The sequence below is a fragment of the Mus caroli genome, chromosome 14 (assembly GCF_900094665.2).
Source record: "Mus caroli chromosome 14, CAROLI_EIJ_v1.1, whole genome shotgun sequence".
In the NCBI taxonomy this organism is placed as follows: domain Eukaryota; kingdom Metazoa; phylum Chordata; class Mammalia; order Rodentia; family Muridae; genus Mus; species Mus caroli.
Genome location: NC_034583.1, coordinates 75,401,064 through 75,412,248, shown reverse-complemented (window position 1 = coordinate 75,412,248; position 11,185 = coordinate 75,401,064). Strand labels below are relative to the sequence as shown.

General features: G+C 35.3%; 1 pseudogene; it reads left to right on the top strand.

The window, feature by feature from the left end:
* The first annotated feature begins 9,044 nt into the window (after positions 1-9,044).
* LOC110308984 overlaps positions 9,045-11,185 on the top strand; it is a 35,768-nt pseudogene continuing 33,627 nt past the window's right edge.

Genomic DNA, 11,185 nt, shown 5'->3' with positions numbered 1-11,185 from the left:
ACGGTTGTTTTCTGAAGGGAAATGAGAAAAGGGGATAACATTTGAAATACACAATAAAAATAAATAAAATACAATTGGCCACATCTTGGGGCACAAAAAATTCTTTATGAATCAGAAAACTTGAAGTAACATTGTGGATCCTACCTGCCCATAATGCCATAAACTTAAAATTACAGCAACAAATTGATATTAAATAAATAAGTTTATGTAGATTTAACAACTTATATTGAATAAAGAATTGGTCATAAAATAACAATTTCCCTGGAATTAAATAAAATTGAACACAGCAAAACAGAATCTATTGGCTACATTGAACACAGTCCTAGGAGAAAAATGTATGGCTCTAAGTGCCTTAATTAAATACTAGAGAAAACATCCCGCCCCCAATGACTTACTGATACAGCTCAAAACCAAGTCAAATCCAAACTTAGTAGATGACCATAAAAATAATGATAATAAAAAGGAAAAGAATCAGTGCAAAAATTAATGAATGTAGATAAATAAAACAATGTAAAGAGTCAACAAATGTAAGGGGTAGTTTTTTAACAAAACTGTAACAAAACTGTACCAGGCTCAACTAGTCAAAAGAAAAAAAAAAAAAAGAAAGAAGAAAAGACCCACTAGTTAGCAAAGAAACATTACAAAAGACCCTAGAGAAATCTAGATTTTTATTAGCAAATAATAAAAAAACTTATATTTCCTTAAGTGGAAAAACTAAAAGGTAATTAGACACATTTCTATATTTAGTGAAACCACAGGGAATAGGTCAAAAAGAGATTGATCACTTCAATATACACATAACAAATGAGGAGAGTGAAATTGTAACAAAAAGCTTTTAGCTAAAATTTTTGATAGTTTATCTATACACCAGCTATAGATAGATTCACAAAATTTTACCAGACATTCAAAAAGCATATCCAGCCAAAATTTCTTAAATTATTTTTTAAAAATTAGAAACATTCAATCAGTATGTTACTCGTGCTATGATGTGCATTTTTACTATATTAATCTTACCAACTTATGAGCATAGGAAATCTGCTATGCTTTTCAACCCTTCTTCCAATCCTTTAAAGTTTAGTCATATAAATCTTTGACTTAAAGTTACTTCAAAATACTTCATATTATTTGTGACTATTGTGAAAGGTGTTGATTTCCTGGTTTCTTTCTTAGTATGTTTATCTTTTGTATATAGGAGGACTACTGATTTGTAGCTTTTGTTGCTTAATGCTGTATAAAGGTACTTCACTGAAAGTGTTTTTTCCACTGTAGGAGTTTCATGATAGAATTTATGGTGTTGCCTTGTGTATTACACATGATTTGTAAGTATTGGAACTTTGACTTCCTTTTCAATTTCTATCTCTTTCATCTCCTTTAGTTGTTTTATTCTTCTAGCTAGAACGTTTAAGTACTATATTAAACCAATGTGGAAAGAGTGGACAGCATTGTCTTGTTCCTGGTTTTAGTTGAATCCGTTTGAATTTCTTTTCATTTAATTTGATGTTGTGTATAGGCTTGCTGCAAATTGCATTTACTATGTTTGTTTATTTTCTTTGTATCCCTAACTTTTCGAAGACTTTCATCAAGAAGTGGTGTTAAATTCTTTCAAAGTTTTATTTGGGAGATATAATGAAATGATCATGTGGGGAATTGTTATTTGTTTTTGTTTGTTTGGTTTGGGTTTGTATTTATTTATTATTTATTTATTTATTTGGTTTATAAGGTAGACTACATTGACTTTACTTTCATTAAATTGAGCTACATGTGTAGGATGAAGCCTACTTAGTCATGATGAAGGATATTTTGAAGTGTTCATGGATTTGGTTTGTGAATATTTTACGAGTGTTTTTGTACCTATGTTCATGAAGAATATTTGTTTGTAATTTTCTTTCCTTGTTGAATCTTTGTGTTGTTTGAGTATCAAGGTGACTGTGGCCTCATAAAACAAAACTTAAAATATTCCTTTTGTTTCTATATTGTGGAGTAATTTGAGGAGTATTGGTCTTGCCCTTTCTTTGAAACTCTTGTAGAATTGTGCAATAAAGTGATTAATCCCTCTGTATTGAGAACCGATTCATTTCTTTAGGATTTTCCCATTTTAGGGCAAACAGGTTTTAAAAGTAAGGCCTAATGATCGTTTCTATCTTTTTTCACTGTCTGTTATCATGTCCTCTCTTTATTTCTGATTTTGTTAACTTGGGTATTCTCTTCATATATTTTAGTTGCTTCAGAGTTGTCTATCTTGAATTTTTTCAGATAACCATGTCTTTATTTCATTTATTTTCTCTATTTCTCTTTGCTTTTATTTTATTGATTTCAGCCACCAGTTTTATTATTTACTACCACATTCCCATTTTAGATGTCCTTACTTATTTCAGATATGCTGTTAAGTTGCTTTTAGAACATCTTACTCTCCTATTTTTTTTTTAATGTAGGCACATAATGCTATCAACTCTTATTACCACTTTTATAGTATCCCATGGGTTTGGGTATGTTGTGTATTCGTTTTTATTGAATGTTAAAATTTTCTTTTTTTTAAAATTTCATTGTTTATTTCTGTCTTGATGCAATTTTCCTTCATTAAAGAGATGTTCATTTTCCATAAGTTTGTAGGATTTGTATTGTTTCCATTGCTGTTGAAATCCAACTTTAATCAGTGGTGGTCTGATAGAATACAGGAGTTTATTTCAGTTTTCTTGTATCTGTGACACTTGCTTTCTTGCTGACTACGTGTTCAGTTTTGTACAGAATTCCATGAGGTGCAGAGAAGAAGGTAAACTCTTTCATGTTTCAGTGAAATGTTCAGTAGATATCTGTTAGGTTCATTTGGTTTATAATATCTGTTGGCTGAGGGGTTTCTCTGGTTAGTTTTGGGCTGGGTGACCTCTAAATTCATAAAAGGGATGTATTGAATTTTCCCACTATCATTGTGGGATGGTCAGTTTGTGACTTGAGCTTTTTAATGTTTCTTTTAGAAACATGGGTGACCTTTCATTCAGAGCAGAGATTTTAAGAACTGAAATATCATCATGGTGGAATTTTACTTTGATGAGTATGAAGAATCCTTTCTAGCCTCTTCTGACTAATTCTGTTTTGATAGCTGTTTTGTTAAATAGTAGAATATCTACACAAGCATTCATCCTGATTCATTTCCTTATAAAATCTGTTTCCAACCCCTTATTCTGAGGTAATATCTATCTTTTGATGTTGAAGCATATTTCTTATATGCAGAAAAATGAGAGATCCTATTTTCAAATTGATTCTGTGGATAAAAAACTGGTAATTAATTCTATTGATATTTAGCAATATCAATGATTATTAATTTCTTTTATTTGGTATTGCTGGTGGTTATGTCTTTGTGTATTTCTCTGTGTTCATTAGTTTGATGGTCAGAGATTATTTATTTCCCATGTTCTCAGGTAGTTAGCCTTTTTGAATTTTTGTTTTGTTTTTGTTTTTGTTTTCTAGTATCATTTTTAGGTTATGGGTTGTAGATAGAAATTGCCTAGAGTTTGAATGCTCAGCCCATAGTATTAGGAGGTGTGTCTTTTTTGGAATAGGTGTAGTCTCGTTGGAGTAAGTGTGTTAACACTTTGAGACTTTGAGGCTCCTATGTTCAGGCTCTGCCAAATATTGAAGAGACCCTCCTCTGGATAGTCTCCTCCTTGTGGATACTTTCAGATCAATATATAGAATTTTCATATTAACCCCACAAACATAGCAATCTGTAGAATTCAAAGACATTTGCAACATTAATGCATTCAAGTTATTAATATTTCTAACATAGCATATTCCTAGAGTTTAAATGATCAATATTCAGCATCACAGATCTAGAAATAAAACGAATTCCCACCATAGAGTTAATTTAAGACAAAATAAATGCATTAAGAGCTTAAACTTTGTTATTAAAAAAAAAAAAAAAGAATTGTCAGCATTCCAAGCACCACATCATCCTGCATGCTAACTTTCTTCCAGTCGTTGTGATAATGGACTAAACCACAGAAACTGTAAGTCATCCCTGATTAAGTGTTCTCTTTATAAGAGTTGCCTTGGTAATGTTTCTTCACAGTCATAAACCCTAACTAAGATATCTTTTTTCCTCCATTTATGGTGATTGAAAGTTTTACGGACTATAATAGTCTGTGCTCACATCTATGGTCTCTTCAAGTCGGCTAGATTTATTCAAGTCCTTCTGACTTTTAGAGTGTTCATCAAGCAGTTGTCTCTAATTCTAAATGGTCAGTCTGTTATTTTTTTCTTTTTCCATTGAAGTTTTTTAATACTCTTTCTTTATTCTGTATGTTTAGTGTTTAAATTATTATGTCGCTAGATGACAAAATTTGGCATTATTTCTGAGAGTAGAGTTGGTTTAACTGGCCTCAAACAATAAATGTAATAAACCACACAGGCTACTTAAATATGAAAAGTACATCATCATTCCAGTAGATTCAGAGTATGAATTTGCCAAAAGCCAACATGCCTTAATAATAAACATCCTAAAGACAGTAGGTTTAGAAGAAATACACTTCAACATAATAATAGCTGTATATGTCATACGTGACATCATTTTAAATGGAAAAGAAACTTAAAGCTATGCCACTGAAATCATGAATGTCACAGGGTTGTCTATGGATCCCAGTGATTTTTAAAATTAGATAGACAGGACCCAGTGAAGGGATGGGGTCACCTTCCCACCTCAAAGTTTTTTGACCCAGAATTGTTCCTAAAAGAAATGCAAGGACAAAAATTGAGCAGAAACAGATGAAAAGGCCATCTGAATCCCATGGGTGGGTACCCATTCACTAACACTATTACTGATGCTATGTTGTCCTTGTAGACAAGAGCCTGGCATGACTGTCCTCTGAGAGACATGTCCTCTACTGAGGCCACAGACCTCCACAATAGAATTAAGGGAAGGATTGAAGGAGTTGAAAGAGATGGCAACTTCATAGGAAGACCTACAATGTCAACTAACCCAAACCCCTTAGAGCAAATCCACCAACTAAAGAGCTGCTAGCTTCCTGTCTGCTTTGTCTGACCTCTATGGGAGAAGCTGAGCTTAATCCTGTAGAGACTTGATGCATCAGGGAAGGAAGATGCCCCACAGGGGGTGTCTCATAGGCAAACTAGAGAGGGAATGAGGTGAAGAACTCTGTGAAGTTCCATGGACTGGAATCAGTCGGCCCCTCAACATGCGGAAGAATCAGGGTCCCAGTACCTAGGTGGGCAAGGAGTCGGTGGGGTGACAAACAGATGCAAACATAAGGGAGTGTTGATCTGAAAATAATTTCTCAAGGCAAGCATCAGACTTATATAACAGAAGAAAACAAGGAAGATAGGTGATACATTTAGGTCATCCAAGGTACATTGAGGTTACCCATTGCAAAATCATTCTTTAAACAAAACAGAGAAATTTATACAAAAAAGCTGACAGGAACCAGGCAGTGTTTACAACTGGGCTAAAAATCAGTGTTTTTAACTGGGATAAAAAGCAGCCCCACCTAAGGTCAGCTTATTTTTAGAAGTCAGAGGCAAACACTCTATTGCCTTGCCATAGTTAATCCATCTTCTCCCTAGGTCATTGTAAATCCCTGTGTATGGGAGTGACTCAGCTGTTATTCTATGTATTTATTTTAGTTTCTTTTTAGACCACAACTTTCCTTCTTTTTAGGCCATTGTAAATTCCTGCACATGGGAGTGACTTGGCTATTATTCCAAGTTTACTTTGTAGAACTAGCCCTGAGATTTCTAGCTCTTTTCCAGTAAATTGTAATGCCTGATTTTTTTCACTCTCTCTGTTAACACTGGAGGCTTTTCATCTGAATGAGTAGCATTCTTACAAAATTCAAAGCCCAAGGTTGGCTCAACGATTTCCAGGGTTATTGGAACACAGGTGGATGCTAATCTAACTTGGCTATATGTCAAAAATCATTCCTTGCAGGCACTCCTAATAAAACAATATTGAAGGAAAGTACACAGATCTGTTCACTGACTGACATAGGGACAAGTTTGGAACATTAGTGCTATGGGATGCCAAGGCTCCAGGAAACTAAGTTTCCATGAAACTTTTTGCCTCAGGACTACATCCAAGCTTTTGGGCTTCCCATACAGACTTCAATGGAGTGGATGTGGCAGTGAGGCAGGACTGAGAAGGGGAAGGAATATTTGGAATGCAAATAAAAATAATTAATCTCAAAAAATTGTGCTTGAAGCACTCACTACCACAAGAAAGACACAGGACGAATATTAAAAGCATAATAATACTTAAAAAGAGATCATATAATCCCAATTTGTAGCTGAAATGAAATTTTATATAAGATACCCACAAATTTCTTCAAGAGCATTTCTAGAAAATATATATTCCAAAACTTAGTAGGATATAAATTCAATTTGTACAAATTAATAGCATATTTATATATAAACTAGAGATATATAGAGAAGGAAATCGTTGACACACTCCCACTGTCAATAGCCTCAAAGAGAATAAGATACCTTGGAATGAGCCTAATAAAGGAGATGAATGACAATTACATAAGTGGAAATATCTTGGTTGGTTGCTGCTTTTCAAATGAATGCACACTAAAATTTGAATATTCACTTATATTTTCCCAATATTTTTTTATTTGGTTATTATGTTAACTTGTTCTGTTGTTAAAAGGAATTGAAAATAGACTCAATGCTAATCACATTATCAAAGATATTGTAAGTAAGCTTATGAAATTATAACTTTATTTTACCCAGAAAATTGTTTTTTTAAATACTGAAAACAAGATGTGCTAGCCTGATCTCACACAACTTCAATTCCAGCATGCAGAGGCAGATGAAAATTAGAGAGTCAGAGAGAGAGAGAGAAAAGCAGAGAGGCAAAAAGATAGAGGGGCACATGAACACAGGGGCACAGGGCCAGAGGATTTTTGTGAATTTGAAGTCATCCTGGTCTGTACTATGAGTTCTAATCCACCGGGGAATAGAGAGTGAGAAGCTCTCCTGTCTCAAATGACAACAACAAAATAATTAACAGTTATGAACATTTATAATGTGTAAGATATAAAGACTGGCAGTAAAACCAATAACAGTTTCCACACTGGTAGATCAATGATTACAATGTTTTCTGTAGTCAAATTCATGTTTTTTTTTTTTTATTTTTTATTCTTTACATAGATTACATCCCCACTGCAGTTTCCTTTACTCCTCTTGGTATGCCACATACCTAGCTGCCCTCTCCATTATATCCTCTTCTCTTCTGTTTCTGTTCAAAAAACAAAACAGAACAAAACAAAAATGAAAACAAAAAATAAAAACAAAACAAAAATGAGATGGACTCCCAGGAATACTAACTGAATATGTTATAAAAATTACAATAACATCAGGCAATAATGCTCACATTATGGAGGATTAGGTGATCCATTCGGAGGAAAAGTGTCCCAAGGGTAGGCAAAAGAGTCAGAGATGCATGCCACTCCAGCTGTTAGGAATCAATAACAACACAATTTTGTCTCTGTTAGTCCCTATGAGCCCTGATTTGTTGATTTTGTGGGTCATGTTTTCATGGTGTCCTTGACCCCTCTGGCTGGTAAAGTTCTTCCTCTCCCTCTTATTTGGGGTTCCTCTGGCCTCAACTAGTGTTTGGCTGTGAATCTGTGCATCTGCTACTCTTAGTTTCTGAATGATGCCTCTCTCATATACAGTTCTCTACTAGTATAGCAGAGTATCATTATGCATTATTTTGGTTTTGTTTACTTTTCTATTAACCTGCTATATATAGTTCTATTCTAGGTCTCTATGATGATCAACTTCTGCTTTCTGGCCATCCATGCAATGCCAGATGGGGGCCCATGGTATCACCTTCACAATGGACCAGTAATTGGTTTACCACTCCTACATGTTCTGTGCTATCATCATCCCATCATATCTTGAAGATATTGCAAGTTGAAGGTTTTAGTGGGCTTATGTCCAGGTACCACTATAATCAGCCTTGGCTGATTATGGAAGATGGTTAATTCAGTTTCTGCATCCCTGTCATTACTAAAAAAGTTCATTAGGGTCACTCTCATAGATTCCAGAGGTTTTCCACTGCACCATATCACCCTTGAGGAATCCCAATCCATTTGTCTCTCCCAGTACTCTTTGCTTCCATTCCTACTCATCACCCCCTCTAGGATGAATAGAATAGATTTTACTGATTGAATGGGGACAAGGTGGAGATGGAAACTATAACTTTAAAAACCTATCACTGAGATTGTAGTAGATTAAAACAATGGTTTTTCAGAACAGCTTGCAGTCACTGGCATAGCAAACATTATCATCCCTCCATATCTTTGTACAAGGAGCGGGAATGCCTACCTAATGAAATGGGTAGGAATTCTGTTCTGTGCACTCATTACATCCCTGGTTGTAATTAAAATAATTAGGTCTCCCATATTAGTAAATGATAAATTAGTAAAATGAGATACAATAAATTTTAAGTATTCACAATATCAATAATACATGGTCAGAGGTATCTACAGCTGAGTAGAAAATGTCTAAACATGCGTGCAATGAAGAGATTAATAAAAAATGGTAACTTTACTATAATACAAATCTGATTAATTGTAATTAAGTTTTAAAATATAAATGTGGAAATAGAAAAATTTGAAAACAAATACAAGCAATAAAGACAGTATAATATATCAATATATTTAAGGAAGAAAATTTTGAATAAATATTAACTAGTGCATTTTTGCCTGTGTACTTTATCCTTCTGTGTTCATAACCCTAGAAAACACTGAAAAAACTGGAATCTGTTCCTCAGCTTTGTGTCACCTAGTTGGGAGAGGATGTGCCTAACCCTGCAGAGACTTGATGTGACATGGTGATAGGGTATGGTGGGCAAACCATCTCAGAAGAGAAGGGAGAAATTCTGTGCAAAGAAAAACTATGAGGGGGCAGCATTTGGGATGTAAATAGATAAATAAACACATAAATGATTAAATAAATAAATAAGCACAAAAATAAATAAACAAATAAATAAGAATTTTCTGTCATTACAAAAAATTTAATCCAGCAACATGGCTGATCTGGTAAGGGATCTTATCCAAAAACCTTCTATGTATTTATAATTCAGAGGGAATCCAGACAAGTTCTGGATTATATTATGATCTGACTGGAATACAGACACTCCCTTAGTACACATTTTTATTCCCTAATAATGAAGTTAAAGCTAGTTTGTAGAAAGATGCAGCCATGTTTGAAAGTGACATCTAATTGAGTGGCAGACAAAGTGATGAATCAGAGAAAGATTTGACAGAATAAGTCAGAGATATGATATCAGGATATGCCCAATTTACAGGAGAACAGTCCAGGAAAAAGAGGCTACTTAATAGCAGCAGCAATATATATGCCTGAAATTAACATATATAACATATATATAATACATGATGTATATATATATACAGAAACAGGTGGCAGAGAACAAGCTAGAAACAAGTGAAAACAGAAGGAACCAGAGAATGAGGCAACTTATTGCTAAAGTTAATTTGAGGCCAATGTGAGCAAGCTGGACTGTGCTAAGGACCAGCCTTGGCTTGGAGAGGGATTCTGAGGAAGGAGTGCCTGGGAATGACAAACAAAAGGCTCAAAGTTAAATCATGGGAATAAGCTGGCAGCCTATAGTCTGCTGGAGACAGCTTTCCAGACTGCTTTCTCTCTGCTATGCATACTCTCTGATAGGTTTTTCTCTGGAGATCTCCAGAAAGTTCTCTCTATATTCTGAGACATATCTCCAAGCAGTTCTCTCTTACTATTCTTAACAATTCTCTCAATAGCTCATCCCCTGCATATCATAATCCCAGTATTTTATTTATGTATCAAAACAGTCATTATCAAACAGTCATATCAAAAAAGTCCAGGTTTCCTTTTCAATAATACTAAAAGTCAGTATCCGATTACCCCAGTCCCTTAATTCTTAGGATACCACAAGCATGTATTTCAATTTTAAACTTGCAAAGGAAATCAGAGATCTTCCTGCCTCTATTTAGCATAGATGCTAAACTATATGGGTGGGACCCAGTTCTGAAATTATCATTTCAACCACACCAGGGTCTAACCTTGCTCACTCCCAGAATTGACCCTGAACTCAGGAATTTGTCTGCCTTTGTAAGCATAAACAAACAAACAAACAAAAACATAGTTGAGTGTGATCTCCTGCAAACACTACTCCCTAAATCTCTTCATTTCCTTCCTTGGTATCTTTTGAAAAATTGGCTCCATAGTGTAGCTGCCTTGGTTCCTTTAGATTTGTGAAGCCCCTCATAATTCATATTGTGTCTTTATATTTTACATAGTTACATATATATATGCTGAACCTATGTTTTTAGAGGTTTTTTCCCCCACAGCATTAAGGGCTGTCCTGAAGATCCCAGTGCTTACCATTTTGCTGAGATATTAGCCATATTTTGACTTCTTGGACTTGTGTTGGCTGATTATCATGGAATTTTTAACATTTACAGGGAGAACATTCCTTTAAGGAGAAATGTAAAATATGTACAATATTTTACAAACAAATCTTATGCTCATGACAGCCATCAATACTCATGGAGGCCCACTTCTGCTGGTCCACCCCCCCCCCAGCCTGTCATTCTTTCCCTTGAAGGCCATGTTGGACTGGGCAGGACTGAATTTGTCTTCTTGGAGGATTAGATAGTATGAACCCTAGAAGCTTCCAGGCCTAGGCTAGGAATAGTTAGAACAGAGAAAGGAACATCATGTGCTCAGCCCAAGACACCTATTCATCCAGCTTTAGTATGGCTCTTATCTCATCTATTCATCAGAGGAAATAAAGAAGACATCTCTTCAGAACTAAAAAGGAGGCCCAAGGGAAGAGGGTATAGGGATAGACCCATACCCTGCCAGAATTTTACCTATTCTCTGGTCTTCAGGCGTGGGAGGGCTGCTATCTACCTTCCACTCATCCCTGGGTGGGCTTCTAAGCCTCTGACCCACTTTTCGAGGGGTGGCAAGGGGCAGCCCTACCTGGGAGTCCAGGAGCTACTTTGCTAAAGCCACCAGGGTAATGGGAAAGAGGGGTGAGGGAAGAGGTTCCTAACACTGATGAGAGTGAGTGCAGCCTTGATGAGCAGAGACTGTCTATGGTTTTAGAGCTTTATTATAGAAAGGCAGGGAGAAAGAGAGAGAGAGAGAGAGAGAGAGA